Here is a 20,765-nt window from a genome sequence, read left to right as displayed (position 1 = left end):
GCCCCATCCACCAGCTAGTCATCACCAATCCCGAGAATTCCCCCCTGCTAGGTAAGCAGACAGTTGCATGGGGACAGAGACCCACATTCCAACAGGCTGGCACCAGCTCTGGGCTTTCAGTAAGCCATCCTAAGGCCTAGAACCACCCACCAGCAGGCCAGAGCCCCTTGGGTCCACAGCCAGCTGACTTAGGACCTCACACTATCCATCAGATAGACCTACCCAAGCCTGCACAGACAGCCTGGCTAGGATCTGGCATTGCCCACCAATGGTAAGCAGCCTCCACACAGCTCAGGCCCTGGCAGCCAACTGAATGAGGTCCAAACCTATCCATGGTAGTCATCCCTGCCAGAACAGAAAGGCCTACTTATCCCATATAGGAGTCACCCCTACATCATATAGCTCTAGAGGCCAGAGGGCAGTGTACTGCTTGTCCCACAGGATACTCCTACACAAGGCTACTTCTCCAAGACTGGGAAATATAACCAACTTATCCAATAAATGAAAAGAAAAAAATCACAGAGAAGATAAAACACTAGGAAAAGAACTAAGCACACTGGATAGCCAATAAAGAGTTCAAGGTAATGATCCTGAAGATGTTCAATGAACTCTGGAGAAGAATGGATGAACACAGTGAGAAGTTTGACAAAGCATTAGAAAAATGTAAAGAAAAACCAAAAAGAACTAAAGAATATAATAACAGAAATAAAAATACAATAGAAAGAATTGATAGTAAATTTGATGATACAGAGGAATAGATCAGCAGACTGGAAATCACATAAGCTGAACAGAAAAAAGAACTTTTAGAAATGGGGACTGTTTAGGGGATAGACCCCTGAGACAACTTGAAGTATACTAACATTTGCATTGTAGGAATGTCATAAACAGAAAAGAAAAGAAAAAGAAAAGGGAAGAGAACTTATTTGAAGTTATAATAGTTGGAAACTTCCCTAACCTGTGGGAAGAAATAGATAACCAGGTCCAGAAGCACAAAGTCCCAAAGAAAATGAAACCTAAAAGGTGAACACAAAGACACAGTGTAATAAAAATGACAAAATTAAAGGTAAAAAGAGAACATTAAGATCAGAAAGGGAAAAGCAACTAGTTACATACAAGGTAACCCCTATAAGGCTATGAAGTGACTTTTCACCACCCTGCAAGCCAGAAGGAAGCAGAACAATATATTTAAAATGGTAAAAGAAAAAAATCTACAACTAAGAATATTCCACCCAGCAAAGCTATCATTCACATATGAAAAAAAGATAGTTTCACAGACAATCAAAAGCTGAAAGAGTTCAGCACCAATAAACCAGGTTTGCAATATATGTTAAAGGGAATTCTCTAAATGAAAAAGAAAAGATCACAAATAGATATGAAAATTGTGAAAATAAAAATCTCATTAGTAAAGGAAAATTTATAGTAATGTTAGTTATTAAGCACTTGTGAAACTAATAGGAAGATTTAAAGACAAAAGAAGCAAAATCATTATATCTACAATAAGTAATTTACAGGTACACAAAAGGAAAATATATAAAATATGATGTAGAAAACATTAAACATTGTGGGATGGCATAGTTGAATGCATTAGAACTTAAAATAGTCATATACATATAAACAAATAAAACCCAAAGTTATAGATATATATAGTTTTATATGTATATATAAATATATACATATATATATATAAAACCCAAAGTTATATATACACACACACACACATACATAGTAACAACAGCCAAATACTGAGCAATCTTCAACCAAATGGATGGGTAAATTTCAAAAAGATATCCTACTCCAGAAGACAAAGAGGAGGCCACATCAAGAGGTAGGAACGACGATTATGCAATATAAGCAACAACATACCTCCTGGGTGGGAAGCTCCACAGACTGGAAAGCAACTGTATCACCAAGACTCACATACAGGAGTGAGATTTCTGAGCCCTATGTCAAACCCCCATGTGTGCAGATCTGGCACTGGGAGAAAGAGCCCCTGAAGCATCTGGCATTGAAGGTCAGTGGAGCTTGTGCACTGGAGCTCCATGAGACTGGGGGAAATGGAAACCCCATTCTTGGAAGGTGCACACAGATTTTCGAGTGCACTGGGTCCCAGGGCAAAGCAGGGTCTCCATGGGAATTTAGGTAGAATCTGGCTGGGGCTCTTGGAGGGCCTCCAGGGAAAGCAGGGGTGAATGTGGCTTGTTGTGGGGGGAGGACATTGGAAGCAAAGCTCTTGGGAATATTCATCAGTGTGTGTTTCTCTGGAGGTGGCCATTTTGGGAAAATCTGGCCCTACTCATCAGTGCTGAGAAGTCCCAGGCCAAACAATAATCCAGGTGGGATCACAGCCACACCCATTAGTAAATAGGCTGCTGAAAGCCCCCCTCCCCCTAGGCACATGGCCACCTCTATTCTCACCCAGAGACAAAGCCCCACCCACCAGAGAATCAGCTTCACCTACCAGTGGGCAGGCATCAGTCCCTCCCATCAGGAAACCTACAGCAAGCCCCCCATACTAACTTCAGCCACAAGGGGGGCAGATGCCAGAGGTAAGAGAGGCTAAAACTCTATTATCTCTAAAAGGGTTACCACACCAAAAACCTATAAAAATGAAAAGACAGAGAACTATAACTCAGATGAGGGAGAAAGAAAAAAATCCCAGAAAATCAGCTAAGTGATCAGGAGATTCTCAGCCTCCAGGAAAAAGACTTTAGACTGTTGATGCAGAAGATGATGCAAGACATTGGAAATAAACTGAAGGCAAAGATGGATAATTTATAGGAAACACCAAGCAAAGAGATACAATATATAAAACTTAAGCAAGAAGAGATGCAAAATACAATAACAAACTTAAGCAAGAAGAGATACAAAATACAAATCTGATTACAGAAGGCAGAAGAAGGAATAAGTGAGGTGGAGGACAAATTAGTGGAAATCACTGACGTGGATCAGAAAATAGAAAAAAGATTGAAAACAAATGGAGAGAATCTCAGAGAACTCTGGGACAACGTGAAATGCACCAACATCCGTATTATAGGGGTGCCAGATGGAGAAGAGAGAGAGAAAGGGACAGAAAAAAATATTCAAATAGATAATAGCCAAAAATTTCTCTAATATGGGAAAGGAACCACTCACTCAAATTCAGGAAGCACAATGAGTACCATATAAAATAAATGCAAGGAGGAACACCCCAGGACACATATTAATCAAAGCAGCCAAAATTAAAGACAAAGAGAAAATCTTGAAAGCAGGTAGGGAAAATAACAAACAACATACAAGGGAACCCCAATAAGGCTATGGGCAGATTTTTCAGCAGAAACTCTGCAGGCCAGAAGGGAGTGGCATGATATACTTCATGTGATGAAAGGAAAAAACCTCCAACCAAGATTACTTTACCCAGAAAGGCTCTCATTCAGCTTTGAATGAGAAATCAAAACCTTCACAGATAAGCAAAAGCTGAGAGAATTCAGCAACACTAAACCAGCTTTACAACAAATACTAAAGGAACTTCTTTAGGCAGAAGAGAAAAGGCCACAACCAGAAACAATAACACCACAAATGACAAGGCTCACCAGTAAACCAGCTTTACAACAAATACTAAAGGAACTTCTTTAGGCAGAAGAGAAAAGGCCACAACCAGAAACAATAACACCACAAATGACAAGGTACATATACAGTAAAGATACAAAATCATCCACACACAATTATGCCACCGAAATCAGAAATCGTGAGAAGAGGAGGTTACAAATGCAGAACACTGGAGATGTGCTTGCAATTAAGAGACCAACAACTTAAAATGGTCTCATATATATATAGACTCATATCAAAACTTTAGAGTAACTGCAAACCAAAAATATACAATTGATAAGCAAATAAATAAGAAAAATCAACTCAAATACAACACTAAAGATAGTCATCAAATCACAAGAGGAGAGAACAAGAGAAGAAGGGAAGAAAAAAGAGCAATAAAAACAACTCCAAAGCAGTTAATAAAATGGCAATAAGAACATACATATCAATAATTACCTTAAATGTTAATGGACTAAACACCCCAACCAAAAGACATAGACTGGCTGAATGGATACAAAAACAAGACCCATATATATGCTGTCTTCAAGAGAACCACTTCACTTCTAGGGACACGTACAAATTGAAAGTGAGAGGATGGAAGAAAATATTCCATGCAAACAGGGACCAAAAGAAAGCCGGAGTAGCAATACTCATATCAGACAAAATAGACTTTAAAATAAAGAATATTTTTAGGGACAAGGAAGGTCACTACATAATGATCAAAGGATCAATCCAAGAAGAAGATACAACAATATTAAATATCTACACACCCAACCTAGATTCACCACAATATATAAGGCTACTGCTAACAACCTTAAAAGGACAAATCAACAATAACACAGTAATAGTGGGGTATTTTAACACCCCACTTACAGCAATGGACAGATCAACCAGACAGAAAATCAATAAGGAAACACAGGCCCTGAATGAAGCATTAGACCAGAAGGACTTAATATATATTTATAGGACATTACATCCAAAAGCAACAGAATACACATTCTTCTCAGGTGCACATGGAACATTCTCTAAGATTGAGTACATCCTGGGCTACAAATCAAAGCTCAGTAACTTTAAGAGAATTGAAATCATATCAAGCTCCTTTTCCAACCACAACACTATACAACTGGAAATCAACAACAAGAAAAAAAATGCAAAAAACACAATCATGTGGAGACTAAACAACACGCTACTAAACAATCAATGGATCACTGAAGAAATCAGATGAAATTGAAAAAATACCTAGAAGCAAATGACAACAAAGAGACAACACTCCAAAACCTATGGGATGCACCAAAAGCAGTTCTAAGAAGAAAGTTTATAGCAATACAAGCCCACCTCAGGAAACAAGAAACAGCTCAAATAAACAAGATAACTTTACATCTAAAGCAGCTCAAGAGAGAAGAACAGACAAGACCTAAAGTTAGTAGAAGGAAAGAAATCATAAAGATCAGAACAAAAATCAATGAAATAGAAATGAAGAAAACCATAGAGAAGATGAATGAAACGAAAAGCTGGTTCTTTGAAAAGATCAACAAAATTGATAAACCCCTAACCAGACTTATCAAGCAAAAAAAGAGAGAGGACTCAAATCAATAAAATTAGAAATGAAAAAGGAGAAGTAACAACAGACATCTCAGAAATACAAAGGATCATAAGAGACTACTATATGTAACTATATGCCAATAAAATGGAAAACCTAGAAGAAATGGACAAATTCTTAGAAAAGTACAATCTTCTCAAGACTAAACCGAGATGAAATAGAAAAGATGAATGTACCAGTCATAAGAACTGAAATTGAAACTGTGATTAAAAAACTTCTAACAAACAAAAGTCCAGGACCAGATAGTTTCACAGGTGATTTCTATCAAACATTTAGAGAAGAGATAACACCTCTCCTTCTGAAAATATTTCAAAAAATTGCAGAGGAAGGGATACTCCCAAACTCATTCTATGAGTCCACCATCACCCTGGTACCAAAACTACACAAAGATACCACACACAAAAAAAGAAAATTACAGGCCAATTTAAGTGATGAACATATGGAGTTCCTGTCGTGGCGCAGTGGTTAACGAATCCGACTAGGAACCATGAGGTTGCGGGTTCGGTCCCTGCCCTTGCTCAGTGGGTTAATGATCTGGCATTGCCGTGAGCTGTGGTGTAGGTTGCAGACGCAGCTCGGATCCTGCGTTGCTGTGGCTCTGGTGTAGGCCGGTGGCTACAGCTCCGATTCAACCCCTAGCCTGGGAACCTCCATATGCCATGGGAGCGGCCCAAGAAATAGCAACAACAACAACAAAAAAAAAAAAAGACAAAAAAAAGTGATGAACATAGATGCAAAAATCTTCAACATTACTAGCAAACCGAATCCAACAATACATTAAAAAGATTGTACATCATGATCAAGTGGGATTTATCTGAGGCATGCAAGGATTCTTCAATATCCACAAATCAATCAGTGTGATACACCACATTAACAAATCAAAGAGTAAAAACCATATGATCCTCTAAAGAGACGCATAAAAAGCCTTTGACAAAATCCAACACCCATTTCCAATATTAACCCTTCAGATAATGGGCATAGAGGGAACCTACCTCAACATAATAAAGTCCATATATGACAAACCCACAGCGGACATCATTCTCAATGGTGAAAAGCTGGAAGAATTCCCACTGAGATCAGGAATAAGACAAGGATGTCCACTCTGGCGACTACTATTCAATATAGTTTTGGAAGTCCTATCCACAGCAATCAGAGAAGTAAAAGAAATAAAAGGAATCCAGATTGGAAAGGAAGAAATAAAACTCTCACTATTTGCATATGATACGATACTATACCTACAGAATCCTAAAGACTCTACCAGAAAACTGTTAAGAGCTTATCCATGACCTTGGTAAAGTTGCAGGATACAAAATTAATACACAGAAATCGACAGCATTTCTATATAGTAACAATGAAAGATCAGAAAGAGAAATTATGGAAGCAATCCCATTTATAATTGCATCCAAAAGAATCAAATACCTAAGAGTAAACCTACCTAAAGAGACAAAAGACCTGTCCTCTGAAAACTACAAGCCACTGATGAAACAAATCAAAGATGACACAAATAGATGGAAATACATACCATGCTCTTGGAGTGGAGGAGTCAATATTATCAAAATGACTATACTACCCAAGGCAATCTACAGATTCAATATAATCCCTATCAAACTACCACGTACATTTTTCACAGAACTCAAATAAAATCTTTTAATGTTCGTTTGGAAGCACAAAAGACCCAGAATAGCCAAAGACATCCTGAAAAAAAAAATGGAGCTGGAGGAATCAGGCTCCCTGACTTCAGGCTATACTACAAAGCCACAGTCATCAAAACCACATGGTACTGGCACAAAGACAGAAATATAGATCAGTGGAACAGCGTAGAAAGCCCAGAATTAAACCCATGCACCTACAGCCAACTCATCTATGACAAAGGAGGCAAGAATACACAAAGGAGAAAAGACAGCCTGTTCAAAAAGTGGTGCTGAGAAAACTGGACAGCCACATGGAAAAGAATGAAATTAGAACACTTCCTAACACCATACACAAAAATAAACTCAAAATGGATTAAAGACCTAGATATAAGACCAGACACTATCAAACTCTTAGACAAAAACATAGGCCAAACACTCTCTGACATAAACCACAGCAACATCTTCTCAGATCCTCCTCTGAGAGTAATGACAGTAAAAACAAAAATAAACCAATGGGACTTAATTAAACTTAAAAGTTTCTGCGCAGCAAAGGAAACCCTAAACACAATGAAAAGACAACCCACAGAATGGGAGAAAATCTTTGCAAGTGAATCAACTGACAAGGGATTCATCTCCAAAATTGATAAACACCTTCTGTAGCTTAATACCAAAAAACAAACAACCCCATTAAAAAATGGGCAGATCTCCTGGGGAGGAGCCTCTTGGGTTTTCAGTGGCCCTGCTACCCGCCCAAGCCCCCAGGGGGTGCTGAGACCTAGTGGATCAGCTGCATAGGACTGCCAGCTCCAGGCAGGACCCCCTGCAGCCCAGAAAAGCTGCAACAAGCCTGGCCGTGCTGGGAAAAGATCTCAGACGTCTTTCTGAGTCGGGCTGCCCTGGGGAGGAGCCTCTTGGGTTTTCAGCAGCCCTGCTAGCCACCCAAGCCCTCAGGGGGTGCCCCACTCCCGCGGAATAGCTGCTCAGCACCACCAGCCCCCTGGAGGAGCCCCTGCAGCCCAGAAAAGCTGCAACAAGCTCAGCCAGACTGTGAAAAGATCTGCCTACATTCTCAGGCCATCCTTCTGAGTTGGGCTGCCCTAGGGAAGAGCCTCTTAGGTTCTCAGTGACCCAGATAGCTGCTCCAGCCCCCAGGGGGTGCTGCACTCCTGAGGAACAGCCGCCCAACACCGCCAACCCCCTGCAAGAACCCCACAGCCTAAAAACACCAGAGCAAGCTCTGCGTGACCAAGTGAAATCTGCTACCATCGTGGTGTGGACCTCTCAGTCCTGTCTGCCCTCAGGAAGTCATCCTCCTTTGCTTCAAAGAAACCCTGTTAGCCCCATCAACACTCCAGAAAAGCCACACTGCCTCAAAAAAGATTGACCAACAATGCCAGCCCTCAGGAAATATTCCACGGCAGTGACAAGGCAAACACTGCCCGATAATGGAGAATACAACTCCCTCAGGAGAAAGAAAACAACAAGCAAGATGAAGAAGCTGAGAAACCACCCCCAGTCAAACCAACAGGAGAACTCACCTAAAAAAGTCAACAGTGAAACAGATCTCTGCAGTCTGACAGACCTGGAGTTCAAAAGAGAAATAGTGAAAATAATGAAGGAATTAAGAGAAGATATGAACAGTAATGCAGATACCCTCAGAAAGGAACTAGAAAATATAAGGAGGAGCCAAGAAAAACTAGAACATTCATTTGCAGAGATGCAAACTGAACTAAGGGCAGTAAACACCAGAATGAATAATGCAGAAGAACGAATCAGTGATATGGAAGATAGAATAATGGAAATCACCCAATCTGGTCAGCAGACAGAAAACCGAATCAAAAAACTGGAAAGCAATATAAGAGACCTATGGGATAATATAAAGTGAGCCAATCCACGCATAATAGGAATTCCAGAAGGAGTAGAAAAAGATAAGGGGATGGAAAACATATTTGAAGAAATTATCGCTGGAAACTTACCAAATCTAAAGGATACTGGGTTCAAGATACAAGAAGCACAGAGGGCCCCAAACAAACTGAACCCAAATAGACTCACAGCAAGACACATCATAATAAAAATGGCAAAAGTTAGTGATAAAGAGAGGATCCTAAAGGCAGCAATAGAAAAGCAGAATGTTACCTACAAGGGAACCCCCATAAGATTATCAGCTGACTTCTCTACAGAAACACTACAGGCCAGGAGGGAATGGCAAGAGATATTTAAAGTGCTCAAAGGAAAAAATATGCAACCTAGAATACTCTATCCAGCAAGAATATCATTTAAAACAGAAGGGGAAATAAAAATTTTTTCCAACAAACAAAAACGTAAAGAATACAGCAACACAAAACCCAGGTTAAAGGAAATATTGAAAGGGCTTCTCTAAACCAAAAAGAAAGGAAGGAAAGGGAAGAAAAAAGAAAAGAAAAGAAAAAAAAAAGAAGAGGAAGAACTAGGACTGAGGAAACCGCAATCAGAGAGCAGTCACTCAAATAAGCCAGCATACAGATTTAATCATGAACATGCTTCAAACAAAATAAAATTAAAAAGAAAAAAATAAAAAAGAGTCATCAAAACCATAAAATGTGGGCAAGGGATGTTAGGAAATAAATAACCCTTTTTGTTTTTTTGTTTGTATGTTTCTCTTCTTAATTTTAATATAGTAATGAAGGGTTTGAACTTACAGGACCATCAGGCTAAAATACAAAATTATGGGAAGGGGTTAGCATACTTAAAAACAGGGCAACCACAAGCCAAAACCAAATATTGCATTTGCAAAAAATGAAAAAAAAATACACTCAAGCAGATAATAACAGGAGACCATCCAACCAAAAAAAAAAAAAAAAAGAAAGGAAGAATGGAGAACCATAGAATCAACTGGAACACGAGGTTGAAATGGTAATAAATAATCATCTATCAATTATCACCTTAAATGTCAATGGACTGAATGCCCCAATCAAAAGACACAGAGTGGCTGAGTGGATAAAAAGGCAAAAACCTTCAATATGCTGCCTATAAGAAACTCACCTTAGGACAAAAGATACATATAGATTGAAAGTGAAAGGGTGGGGAAAAATATTTCACGCCAATAGACATGACAGAAAAGCAGGAGTCGCAACGCTCATATCAGACAAAATAGACTTTAAAACAAAAGACATAAAAGAAAGACAAAGAAGGACACTACTTAATGATTAAGGGATGCATCCAAGGAGAGGATGTTACTATCGTCAACATATATGCCCCAAATACAGGAGCACCCAGATACATACAACAAATATTAACAGACATAAAGGGAGATATTGATGAGAATACAATCATAGTAAGAGACCTTAATACCCCCCTCACATCAATGGACAGGTCCTCTAGACAGAAAACCAATAAAGCAACAGAGATCCTAAAGGAAACAATAGAAAAGTTAGACTTCATTGATATCTTCAGGACACTACATCCAAAAAAAGCAGAATACACATTCTTCTCAAATGCTCATGGAACATTCTCAAGAATCGACCACATATTGGGACACAAAGCTAACCTCAATAAATTTAGGAGCATAGAAATTATCTCAAGTATCTTCTCTGACCACAATGCCATGAAATTAGAAATCAACCATGGGAAAGGGAAAGAGAAAAAACCTACTACATGGAGACTAAACAACATGCTACTAAAAAACCAATGGGTCAATGGAGAAATCAAGAAGGAAATTAAAAAATACATTGAAACAAATGATAATGAAGACACAACCTCTCAAAATCTATGGGATGCTGTGAAAGCAGTGCTCAGAGGGAAATTTATAGCAATACAGGCCTTTCTCAAAAAAGAAGAAAGATCCCAAATTGACAACTTAACCCTCCACCTAAACGAACTAGAAAAAGAAGAACAAAAAAGTCCTAAAGTCAGCAGAAGGAAGGAAATTATAAAGATCAAAGAAGAAATCAATAAAATAGAGACTCAAAAAACAATAGAGAAAATTAATAAAACCAAGAGCTGGTTCTTTGAAAAGGTAAACAAAATTGACAACCCCTAGCCAGACTCACTAAAAAGAGGAGAGAAAGAACCCAAATAACCAAAATTATAAATGAAAAAGGAGAAATCACAATGGATACAGCAGAAATACAAAAACCCATAAGAGAATACTATGAACAACTATACGGCAACAAGTTTGACAATCTGGAAGAAATGGACAATTTTCTAGAATCTTACAGCCTGCCAAAACTGAATCAAGTAGAAACAGACCAAATGAAAAGACCGATCACTAGAAATGAAATGGAAGAGGTCATAAAAACACTCCCTACAAATAGAAGTCCAGGACCAGATGGCTTCACAGGTGAATTCTATCAAACATATAAAGAGGAACTGGTGCCCATCCTCCTTAAACTCTTTCAAGAGGTTGAAGAAGAAGGAATACTCCCAAAGGCATTCTATGATGCCACCATCACCCTCATTCCAAAACCAAACAGAGATACCACCAAAAAAGAAAACTATCGCCCAATATCATTGATGAATATAGATGCAAAAATTCTCAACAAAATCTTAGCCAACCGAATCCAACAACATATCAAAAAAATTATACACCATGACCAGGTTGGGTTCATCCCAGGTTCACAAGGATGGTTCAACATACACAAATCAATCAGCATCATACACCACATTAACAAAAGAAAAGTCAAAAATCATATGATCATCTCACTAGACGCAGAAAAAGCATTTGCCAAAGTCCAACATCCATTCATGATCAAGACCCTCACCAAAGTGGGTATAGAGGGAACATTCCTGAATATAATCAAAGCCATTTATGAGAAACCCACAGCAAATATAATACTCAATGGGGAAAAACTGAAAGCCTTCTCACTCCAATCTGGAACAAGACAGGGATGCCCACTCTCACCACTGCTCTTCAACATAGTCTTGGAAGTCCTAGCCACAGCAATTAGACAAACAAAAGAAATAAAAGGCATCCATATAGGAAGAGAAGAGATCAAACTGTCACTGTATGCAGATGACATGATACTATACATAGAAAACCCTAAGGACTCAACCCCAAAACTCCTTGAACTGATTCATAAATTCAGCAAAGTAGCAGGATATAAGATTAACATTCAGAAGTCAGTTGCATTTCTGTATACCAGCAATGAAATATTAGAAAAGGAATACAAAAATACAATACCTTTTAAAATTGCACCTCACAAAATCAACTACCTCAGAATACACCTGACCAAAGAGGTAAAGGACCTATATGCCAAGAACTATAAAACTTTAATCAAAGAAATTAAAGAAGATGTAAAGAAATGGAAAGATATTCCATGTTCCTGGATTGGGAAAATCAATATTGTAAAAATGGCCATACTACCCAAAGCAATCTACAGATTCAATGCAATCCCTATCAAATTACCCATGGCATTTTTCACAGAACTAGAACAAACAATCCAAACATTTATATGGAACAACAAAAGACCCAGAATTGCCAAAGCAATCCTGAGGAACAAAAACCAAGCAGGAGGCATAACTCTCCCAGACTTCAAGAACTACTACAAAGCCACAGTCATCAAAACAGTGTGGTACTGGTATCAAAACAGACAGACAGACCAATGGAACAGAATAGAGAATCCGGAAATAAACCCTGACACCTATGGTCAATTCATCTTTGACAAGGGAGGCAAGAACATCAAATGGGAAAAAGAAAGTCTCTTCAGCAAGCATTGCTGGGAAACCTGGACAGCTGCATGCAAAGCAATGAAACGAGAACACACCCTCACACCATGCACAAAAATAAACTCAAAATGGCTGAAAGGCTTAAACATACGACAGGACACCATCAAACTCCTAGAAGAAAACATAGGCAAAACACTCTCTGACATCAACCTCATGAATATTTTCTCAGGTCCATCTCCCAAAGCAATAGAAATTAGAGCAAAAATAAACCCATGGGACCTCATCAAACTGACAAGCTTTTGCACAGCAAAGGATACCCAAAAGAAAACAAAAAGACAACTTTCAGAAAGGGAGAAAATAGTTTCAAATGATGCAACCGACAAGGGCTTAATCGCTAGAATATATAAACAACTTATACAACCCAACAGCAAAAAAGCCAATCAATCAATGGAAAAAGGGGCAAAAGACCTGAATAGACATTTCTCCAAAGAAGATATACAGATGGCCAGCAAACACATGAAAAAATGCTCAACATCGCTGGTTATAAGAGAAATGCAAATCAAAACTACCATGAGATACCACCTCACACCAGTCAGAATGGCCATCATTCATAAATCCACAAATAACAAGTTCTGGAGGGGCTGTGGAGAAAAGGGAACCCTCCTGCACTGTTGGTGGGAATGTCAACTGGTACAGCCACTGTGGAGAACAGTTTGGAGATACCTTAGAAATCTATACATAGAACTTCCATATGACCCCACAATCCCACTCTTGGGCATCTATCCGGACAAAACTCTACTTAAAAGAGACACATGCACCTGCATGTTCATTGCAGCACTATTCACAATAGCCAGGACATGGAAACAACCCAAATGTCCATCGACAGATGATTGGATTCGGAAGAGGTGGTATATATACACAATGGAATACTACTCAGCCATAAAAAAGAATGACATAATGCCATTTGCAGCAACATGGATGGAACTAGAGAATCTCATACTGAGTGAAATGAGCCAGAAAGACAAAGACAAATACCATATGATATCACTTATAACTGGAATCTAATATCCAGCACAAATGAACATCTCCTCAGAAAAGAAAATCATGGACTTGGAGAAGAGACTTGTGGCTGCCTGATGGGAGGGGGAGGGAGTGGGAGGGATCAGGAGCTTGGGCTTATCAGACACAACTTAGAATAGATTTACAAGGAGATCCTGCTGAGTAGCATTGAGAACTTTGTCTAGATACTCATGTTGCAACAGAACAAAGGGTGGGGAAAAAAATGTAATTGTAATGTATACATGTAAGGATAACCTGACCCCCTTGCTGTACAGTGGGAAAATAAAAAAATTATTAAAAAAATGGGCAGATCTAAACAGACGATTATCCAAAGAAGACATACAGATGGCCAAAAAGCACATGAAAAAATGGTCAACATCACTCAGCATTAGAGAAATGCAAATCAAAACCACAATGAGGTCCCACCTTACACCAGCCAGAATGGCCATCATCCAAAAGTCTACAAACAATAAGTGCTGGAGAGGGTGTGGAGAAAAAGCAACCTTATTCCACTGTTGGTGGGTTTGTAAATTGGTGCAACCACTGTGGAAAACAGTATGGAGATTCCTCAGAAAACTAAAAATAGAACTACCACTTAATCCAGCAATCCCACTCCTGGGCATCTATCCAGAGAAAACCATGACTTACAAAGACACATGTACTCCAATGTTCACGGTAGCACTATTTGCAATAACCAAGACATGGAAACAACTTAAATGTCCATCAACAGAGGAGTGGATCAAGAAGATGTGATACATATACACAATGGAATATTACTCAGCCATTAAAAGGAACAAAATACCAGCATTTTTAGCAACATGGATGGACCTAGAAATTATCATGCTAAGTGAAGTCAGTCAATGAGACACCAACATCAAATGCTATGACTGACATGTGGAATCTGAAAAATGGACAGACTGAACTTCTTGGCAGAACAGATACTGACTCAGACTTTGAAAAAACTTAATGGTTTCCAAAGGAGACAGTTTGAGGGGTGAGGGGATGCACTGGGGGTGTGGGATGGAAATCCTATAAAATTGGATTGTGATGATCATCGTATAAGTATAAATGTAATAAATTCATTGAGTAATAAAAAATTTAAAAAATTACAGGCCAATATCACTGATGAATATCATATAAAAATGCTCAACACAGTACCAGCATACAAAATCATGAGGATCATACACCATGATCATGTTGGATTTATCCCCAGGGTGCAAGGATAGTTCAATGTCCACAAATCAATCATTGTGATATACAATATTAACAAATTAAGGAATAAAAGTCACATGATCATTTCAACATATGCAGAAAAGGCTTTTGACAAAATTCAACATCCATATATGATTAAAAACTCAAATGAATCTATCTACAAAATAGGAAGAGACACAGACAAGGAGAACAGACTTGTGGTTGCCAAGGCAAAGGGTGTTGGGGGAGGGATGGAGTGGGAGGTTGGTTAGCAGATGTAAGCTATTATACATGGAGGGAATAAACAACAAAATCCTACTGTATAGCGCAGAGAACTATATTCACTGTCCTGTAATAAATCATAATGGAAAAGAATATTTTTAAAAGACTGTGTGTGTGTGTGTGTGTGTGTGTGTGTGTATTACTGAATCACTGTGATGTACAGCAGAAACTATGACAACATTGTAAATCAACTATAGTCTAAAAAAATCTCTCAACAGAGTGGGTATAAGTGGATCATATCTCAATATAATAAGTCATATATAGCAAATCTAGAGTAAACATACTCTATGTCAAAAGCCAAAAACATGTCCTTTAAGATTAGGAAGAAGACAAGGATGCCCACTCTCACCATTTTTTTTTCTTTTTATAGCTGCACCTGTGGCATATGGAAGTTCCAAGGCTAGAGGTAGAATCAGAGCTACATCCAGGGCAACACCACATCCAAGCAGCATCTGCAACCTACACCACAGCTTGTGGCAACACCAGATCCTTAACCCACTGAGCAAGACCAGGGATCAAACCCACATCCTCATGGATACTATGTCAGGTTCTTAATCCACTGAGCCACAATGGGAACTCCAGACTCCCACCATTTTTATTCACCATAATATCAGAAATTCTAGTCATAGCAATCAGGCAAGAAAAACAAATAAAAGGAATCTAAAATAGGAAAGAAGAAGTAAAACTGTCACTGTTTGCAGATGACATGATGCAATATATATATAAAACCTTATGACTACACCAAAAAAACTATTAGAATTAATAAATGAATTTGTTAAATTTGTAGGATACAAAATTAACATAAAGAAATGTGTTGTGTTTCTATACACTCACAATGAACCATCAGAAAGAGAAATTAAGAAAACAATCACATTTACAAGTGCATCAAAAAGAATGAAATATCTAGGAATAAATCTAACTAAGGAGATAAAAAAAAATTTACCCAGAAAACTATAAGACACTGATGAAAGAAACTGAGTACAACTCAAACAGATGAAAATATATCTCTGCTCATAGTTTGGAAGAATTACTATAGTTAAAAGGACCATACTCCCCAAGGCAATCTACAGATAGGTAATGCCTATCAAAACACCAAAAGCATTTTTCTCATAACTAGCACAAGCAATTCTTAAATGTTTATGGAAATACAAAAGATCCTGAATAGCCAAAACAATCTTGAGAAGGAATAATAAAGCTGGAGGTAACACATTCCCTGATTCCAAACTATACCACAAAGCTAGAGTAAGCAAAACAATATTGTAATGGCACAAAAACAGACTGGTAGATCAATGGAACAAAATAGGGAGCCCAGAAATGAACCCATGTTTATATGAGCATTTAATCTATGACAAAGGAAACAAAAATATATAACAGGGGAAAGACAGCTTCTTCAGAAAATGGTGCTGGGAAAAGTGGACAACTATCAAAAGAATCAAACTGGACTACTTTCTCACACCAAGCACAAAAATAAACTTAAAACAGATTAAAGACAAATGTAAGACCTGAAACTAAAATTTCTAGAAGAAAATACAGACTTTATCTTCTTTGACATCAGTCTTAGCAATATTTTTTTAAATATGTCTCTTCAGGCAAGGGGAACAAAAGCAAATATAAACAAATGAGACTATGTCAAACTAAAACGTTTCCATAAAGCAAAGGAAACAATCAACAAAATGAAAAAGCCAACTACTGAAATAAAGAAGACATTTGCAAATTATATATCTGATAAGGAGTTAATATCCAAAATACACAAAAATTCATACAATTCACAGCAAAAAAAAATACAACAAAAAAACAACTGATTAAAAATTGGGCAGAGGAACCGAGTAGATATTGTTCCAAAGAAGATACACAGATAGCAAACAGATACATAAAAAGATGCTCAACATCACTAATCACCACAGAAATGTAAATCAAAACCACAACGAGATATCATTTCATACTTGTCAGGGTGGCTATTATCAAAAAGACAATAAATAAATAGTGTTGACTAGGATGTACGGAAAAAGGAACACTCATGTGCTATTGGTGGGAATGTAAACTGGTACAGCCACTATAGAAAACAGAAAAGAGTTCCTCAAGAAAGTAAAAATAGAACAACCACATGATCCAAAAATTCCTATTCTGGGCATATATCCAAAGAAAACAAAAACACTAATTCAAAACACTAATTCAACATGTACCCCTATGTTCCTTGCAGCATTATTCATAATAGCCAAAATATGGAAACAATCTGTCCATCAGTGGATAAATGGATAAAGAAATGGTGTATACACACACACACACACTCACACACACATGTACTGGAATATTACTCACCTAGAAAAAAGATGAAATCTTTTTGTTTGTGCAACATGGATGGACCTAGAGGGTATTATGCTAAGTGAAATAAGTCAGTGAAATACAAATATTATCTGGTTTCATTTTTAGGTGGAATATAGAAGACAAAACAAATTAAACAAAACAGAAACATTGACACAGATAGCAAGAACAAAGTTGTTGTTGCCAGAAGGCCAGGGGTAGGGGGAAGCCTGAAATAGATGAGAGAAATTAAGAGGTACAAATTTTCAATTACAAAATAAATAAGTCATGGGGATGAAATGTACAGTGTGATGAATATAGCTAACAATAATGAAATATCTTTGTATGTTGACAGATGGTAACTAGACTTACAGCTGTGATCACTTTGTAATGTATAGAAACGGTAACTAACATAGTGTTATTAGTCAATTTTTGTACCTCAAAACACAAACAAATGGACTCATAGAAAAAGAGATCATATTTGCATTTACTCGAGACAGTGGAAGTATGGGTAGGAAATGGATGAAGGTAGTCAAAATGTACAAACTTCCAGTTATAAGATGTGTAAGTACTAGGGATGAAATGTAACCTGATTAATATAATTAACACTGCTGTGTGTTATATATGAAAGTTGTGAAGAGTGTAAATCCTGAGTTCTCATTATAAGCAAAAAAACTTTTTTCTTTTATTTTGTGTCTGTGTAACCTGATGGATGGTCACTAAACTTACTGTGGTAATCATTTCATGATTTTTGCAAGTCAAATCATTATGCTGGAAACCTTAAACTTATGGAGTGCTGTATGTCATTTATATCTCAATAAAACTGGAAGAAAAAAGTTTTACAAACCAGAAAGGAATATAAATTCTAAATGTGTTTGGACATAATAAGATATCTTCACAATATACAAAGAAAAAATTGAGATGATTACAAGGAGAAATTGACGAATTCACTGACTTAGAGATTTCACATAACTATAATAACTCACAGATTGATATATGAGAAAATTGTAAAGACACAGTTTAAACAAACACATATGCCAAGTTTAACCAAATGATCACACATGGAATGCTAACTTCTTAAGTGGATAATATACATTATTGTAAAACACACATGGAAGAATTGCCAGAAAATGGCAAGATAGTGAGTGTAAATCAATGCTGATAGAACAAGAAGTGGTAATTTATGCCTCTTCCTGGGTTCTAACCCTTGCCCTACATACTAATGAGTAACCACTGTAAATTAGAAAAAAATTCTAAATTAGAATAAAATTCCACCGAACCTCAGGAGGAAGGGACTTCACAGTTGTCTACTCCAACTCTATACCTAATATAAAGTCACTACCACATTCCCCTAAAGCCTTAATCTAGCTTTTGTTTAAACTTCTCTATGATGGGGAACTGTGTTGGACCCTGGGCGGTCCACCACATATCTAGTCCTTCCCAGCCTTTAACTTGTTGGCATGCCTGCAAGTGAGTCATTCTTTCACAGCAGCAGTTCAACTGCACCTCTGAGATAACTGTTCATTATCACAGTCTGTGTGCAATGTCACAGGATGGGTCTGGTGATGATGTAAGAAATTCTACCGAGAACCCAGATGTTAGATGTAGGGGACAGGGCCTGCTAAAACACGTTGTATAACCATGCAAGGCAATTATATGAAGTTTCAGGACAATGTGGTTAGACTATGCAAGCCCCCCTCAGAGCTTCTTGCAACCTGGGATACAAGGAACCCAATTTTTGGATGACATACACATTTCCCGTTAAGAGTTTTTGAAACTCATAAAGAAAAACATACATAATGAAAAACAGCAAAAGCATGCCCCATCCTTTTCTGCTCCCAGTTATTGTCTTCTCCCTAGACAATATTCAGTTCCCTTAGCTGTGTCGTCTAGTATTTACCTCCAAATTTCTAAATAATATGCTTATACTGAATTTTCTTCAATTTTTAAAATTTTATATTTATATCCAACTATAGAAAATAAAGTTTTAGTTCATATGTACCCTGCCTGCCCCTACATATATACTTTTCCTCCCTGATAATCTCAATATAAGTTTTTACTCTTCTTGCTTAAACCAGCATAAAGTGTTTACTTTATTATAATAAAATAAATACTATTCAGGAATGAACCCATAGCATACAGTAAGATTTCTTTCCACAAGCAACTTTTTGTTTTCTCTAGAGGAAGTTATTCTCTTTTATAGTTCCTCAGCTTTTTAAATGTACCTCCCCAACTTCATCCACAATTCTTCAATATTCTCTCAACTTCAAACTTGTACGGTTTTAAGTTTCATTTTTCTTTAAGAACTCTCTGTCTCAGGTATCTCCATCCTTTTCTGTTATTCCACATTGATTCCACTCTAGGCTTGCTTAATGTACCCTTGGGAAATCCCTTCACAACCATCCTGGGAATTTCCTTCCTTCTCCACAATGTTGCATTGGATCCTCGATCTCTGGAACCTGTGTCTTTCACTTTGCCACCTCGTTTTGGTGAAGTACATCCCATAATGGTTTGGGTCATTTGCCTTACTGTCAGGCTGAGTATTGAATTATGAATTGAAAATTCCTTTTCCATCAGAGTTGTGAAGGTAATGTTCCACTGTCTGCTAATTTTATTCATTGCAACTGAGAAGTATCATGTCCTTTTAATTTTTATTCTGTGATTTCTTTTTTTTTTCTTTGACCATGCCCATGGCTTGTGGAAATTTCCAGGCCAGGGATCAAACCTGTGTCACAGCTGTGACCTGAGCCACTGCAGTGACAATGCTGGATCCTCAACCCGCTGAGCCACAAGACAACTCCTGTGATCTCTTTTTATGTGGACATTTATATGAAAATTCAAAAACACTTTATATGTCAAATAATAAGAAAATTGTTAAATTTGGTAACTTCATGAAAAAATCATATTTTAGAAAAATAATGTTATAATAAAATCACTTTGATGAAAGAGAGATTATATTAATGTTTTCAAATACTAAAAGATAATTCACCAAAATACTAAAAGTGACACTCCCTATATGATGAAATTTGTAGAGCTTGGGGGGGGCGGTTTTAGTAACTTCTTGTTATGGACTGAATGTGTTCCCCTGCATATTAATATGTTGAAGCTCTAATCTCTCAACGTGATATTTGAAGTTGGGGTCTTTGGGAAGTAATTAGGATAAGGTGAAATTCTGGAGGTAGGGCCCCTGAAATGGATTGCCATCCTTATAAGAATAGGAAGGGAGACTAGAGTTTTCCCTCACTGATGTGTGAGAACACAGAAAAGGCAGCTAACTGGAAATCAGGAGTCAGGGTTCTCATTAGGAAATAAATCTGCCAAAATCTTAAACCTGGATTTCCCAGTCTCCAGAACAATGAGAAATAAATGTTAGCTGATTAAGCTACCAGGTCTGTGGTATTTTATTATAGCAGCCCAAGCTAAGGCACTTCTATATTAAATGTATTTCTGGAACCTGGAACCTGTGTCTATTTTTACAGTTGGATTTGAAC

The sequence above is a fragment of the Phacochoerus africanus genome, chromosome 2 (assembly GCF_016906955.1).
Source record: "Phacochoerus africanus isolate WHEZ1 chromosome 2, ROS_Pafr_v1, whole genome shotgun sequence".
In the NCBI taxonomy this organism is placed as follows: Eukaryota; Metazoa; Chordata; class Mammalia; order Artiodactyla; family Suidae; genus Phacochoerus; species Phacochoerus africanus.
Note: the sequence above shows the minus strand (reverse complement) of the source record.